Below are 4,388 nucleotides of genomic sequence, written 5' to 3' on the forward strand. Positions count from 1 at the left end.
CCTTAAAGGGATAGTTGACCCAAAAATGAAAATGTGATGTTTATCTGCTTACCCCCAGATTTTTAACTCAAACAGTTGCAGTCTGTCAGTCCTATAATGTAAGTGGATGGGAATCACGGCTTTTAGAGTCAAAAAAACATACACAAGCCAAACCAAATTAAACCCTGTGGCTCGTGACGATATATTGATGTGTAAAGACACGAAACGATCAGTCTGTGCAAGAAACTGAACAGTATTTATACCTCTGATTTCCACCCCAATGTCTGAACTGTCCTGAGCGAGTTGGCGTCTTCTTCTTTAGCCTGCGCATGAGGCGTCTTCTTTGGCGGATTGCAGACTTGTACTGTAAGTGCATTACTGCCACCTATTTCTCAAATGGACCATTGACACTCCTAATTGAGATAGATAGAGTGTCAATGGTCCATTTGAGAGATAGGTAGCGGTAATCAGGGCTCGAATTGCGGGGATATGAAAAAAAATGACAAAAAGCATCCCCTCAGTAAAACCACTATCCCCCCTTACCATCCCCTTTGAATTAATAATGTGTATTATGTAAAACTTATAATGCAAATGAAATGTTAAAATGATCTATTTAAGATCATTCACGAATAACGGCAATTGGCCAATCAGAACTCGGTTCTGTATCAAGCACAAGAGGAAGCAAGTTTTCATCATTTTTCGCGCAAAATGGTTCAAGCGCAACTTTTGAATTTCTTTAAAAAGAAGACAACAGAAAAGGTATGTTTTTTCCTTCATTAGAATTTCAAACCATTCCCCTGACATAATGTTATTGTGCTGTATGTGTAACTGTGAGGGATTGAGAGATGATAAGAGAGCTGACATTATCGAGTCATCGACCTTGCAAAAACATGTCTTGAGAGTCCAAAATCATTCACTGAGCAATGAAGCCTATTAGAATACAGATAACATAACCTTATAATTCAAGCAATTAAAGGGGTCATATGATGCTGCTAAAAAGAACATTATTTGGTGTATTTGGTGCAATGAAATGTGTTTATGCGGTTTAAGGTTAAAAAACACATTATTTTCCATATACTGTACATTATTATTTCTCCTCTATGCCCTGCCTTCTGAAATGTGTCGATTTTTACAAAGCAAGCGTGTGATGGAAATGTTACGCCTCTTAATATATTGTGAAGCCTTGTCCGGCCGGAGTGACGAGACATGAACATACAACCCATTATAAACGTGATATAAACATGATTTCTAGTCGTGTCCTCTTTTGGAAGGCCAAAGAAAGTAGTTTCGCTTTCACAGTGAAACACACAGCGTCTATACAACATGGCGGTGGCGGCAACAACAATACTACAACTAGAAGAAAGGGTACGTCTTCTTTCTTTGCGTGAACATCTGGGCGGCGTTATGCAAATCTTCCCACATACTGACGTAGAGATGTGGGGGCGTGTTAGAACGAGCCGTTTCAGGGGGGGTGGACGAGTCTCAACTTTTATAAAGAATATCTCTTTGGATTTGAGACTTTAGTCTTTGCAACTTTACAGATCTTCTTTATTCACCAAGAGCTTGTAACACTCCAAAGAGAAAGGACAAATTGAAATCGCATAATAAAAATAGCCATGTATGAGTTTTTATGTTTTTATATTAATTGCACAAGCAATGCACTTTTCTGAATATCTGTAAGCCTAGAGTACATGCGCGAGCACATATGTGCTATTAATTTTATACAACTGTGTATAGTAACATGGTGTTTCGTTCCTTGAATGAATCAGTTTTTGAACAAATCAAGTAGGCCAGTGATTCAACCACCCATTCAGATGGACACTTTCCCTGCGTCCCAGTGTGCATACTGTCCAGCCAATCTGCCCTAAATAGTGTTGAAAATTACTAATATCACATAGAATTTAGGATGGATAGTATGCACATTAGGAAGCAGGCTTGTTTAGTTTCTAATTGAATCAGCCGTTTTGAATGAATCGTTTGATTTGAACGATTCAATAAATATTTTTTTGAAACAGGGACTTGCTGCCACCTACAGGTGGTTTTATTGTCATCTTTATTTATCCATGACAGGTAAACCAGCCAAGGTTTCAGCACAAAAGCAAAATATTGTTTAATTATCAATATTGCCCCAAATTCCTCAATTTCAGGCCCAAGAAGAAAAAAAAAAAACAACCTTATAAATAATAGTTCATTTAATAAGGATAACAACAACAACAACAACAACAAAAACGGTTAGGTTGTAATATTTATAGGATGATCAGCTGCATACTGTATAAAAACAATAGAAGTTTATGGTATATTCCCATTTACATACCTAACTGAACATGTGTTTGTATCTCTACAAATAATTGTCTCATTCCTTCCAGGTGAGTTCGGTGGCACAAGTAGTGAGTCTGTTTCATACCGTGATGCTTAGATTCGAGATGGATCCAACACTGAAAGACCAAAATAATATGCTTTGACGAGATCCAACATCAGTTCAACAAAGAGTCTGGTTTCAGACTGTGTGTGTGAGTGTCCATTGCCTCCAGTAGAGCTGTTGAAGTTTATATGACACTCATGAAACTGAAGCTTTATTCAGTCATAACTGATCTGTCACAGCGTTTTGGAGTTTCTTGGGATTGTTAGTGTGTGGATTGACAGCTTGTCCCACCAGCCTCTCCATGCAATGACAACTTCACTTTGTTTAAAGCCGCCTGCACTCCAGCAGGTTCCTCAATAGCACATGCATCATTAGTCTCTGTTCAGAGAGTGTGCTTTCACCAAAGAACCTGGATGCAAAAGTGAGAAAGTGACATGCAAAAGGCAGAATGTTATGAGTCATAATTCTCTTTTATTGTATAGAGAGAAAAAAAAAAGATTCAACGAAAGTGAATTATGCTGAACGTCTCCATTTTCTGTTTCACAAAATAAAGTCACACAAATAAAGTGAAATGATCTTTGCTTTTTGGGTGAACTAAACTTTAAATAATTCAAATTGTGTAATAAAGGATGAAGTTGGTTTAAAATGTAAAATGCAAGGATATGGCAGATTCTTTAAACAATAACTGTATATGCAGTATATTTTTTGCTGTGTGTGTATATACAGTATATATTTGTGGAAACTATGATACACTACTTTTCTACAGTTTGGGGTAAGTTTACAGTAAATATTAATAAAAACAATAATGAAGAACAGAAAAGAAATTAATAAATTTTTTAGCAAGGACATATTAAATTGATTAAAAAAAATACATACATAATGTTACATTTAAATAAATGCTGTATCATGGTTTCCACAAAAACATTAAGCAGCACCAAATGAACATGTCCGAATAATTTCTGAAGGATTGTATGACACTGAATGAAGACTGCAGTAATGATGCTGAAAATTCAGCTTTGCATCATCAAAACAAACTACATTACAAAATATTATATCAAATAAAACAGTTATTTTAAATTGTAATCATATTTCACAATATTCCTGTTGTACCTACATTCAGTCAAATAAATACAGCTTTGGTAGCAAGCATACAGTAATACTTTAGTCCTGAGAAAACAATTCAGATTTCTATTTCAAATCTACCTTCATAAGGGTTGTATGACGAAACATTTTTGTAATTGGCTTTTTGACTCAAAACTTCATATTTTCCTTAACATTAATCCCCTTCATTGTATTAACAACCCAGAGAGCAAGAATAAATGCAGGTTAATTTCTGTTATTTTCATAGTCTCTAGGATGTAGCTTGGCATTAGGGGAAGTCGTGGCCTAGTGGTTAGAGAGTTTGACTCCTAACCCTAAGGTTGTGGGTTCGAGTCTCGGGCCCTTGAGCAAGGCACTGAACCCCCAACTCCTCCCAGGACGCAGCAGCATAAATGGCTTTCCACTGCTCTGGGTGTGTGTTCACTGCTGTGTGTGTGCACTTTGGATGGGTTAAGAGCACGAATTCTGAGTATGGGTCATGTCACGTCACGCATTGTGTAGGCTGTTGCAGCATAAGTGCAGCACATCTGTCTTGTTGTAGTTTTCTAAAATGACCAGCAGAGGGCATCCAGTACTAGTAGTACATCTTTGAATATTAAAATCACTACAGAATTTAATTGAACGATCATTAGGTCTAGACAAAGAGCAACAACTTTTCCCACAAACATAGAATTTTTATTAAATGCTTTATTTATCTATTTAAATAAATGCCACTGCTTTGATATTCTGTTATTTAACTTAATGGCATTCTTATGTAAGTGTGACTCCAGTGTACTCCAAATACTCTTTTTGGAGCCAGTGAATGCAACAGATTTGATTTCAAGAAATCGAACACGTATGGAGTCAAAACAGCGCCCCATATAAACTCGATTTGAAAAGTTTCCTCTGCCTGCAGACAATCCAGCCAATCGCTGCTCGTCAGGTGACGTCACCGAGATGAAAGGCA

Source organism: Cyprinus carpio, chromosome B15, assembly GCF_018340385.1.
Source record: "Cyprinus carpio isolate SPL01 chromosome B15, ASM1834038v1, whole genome shotgun sequence".
NCBI classification, from domain to species: Eukaryota; Metazoa; Chordata; class Actinopteri; order Cypriniformes; family Cyprinidae; genus Cyprinus; species Cyprinus carpio.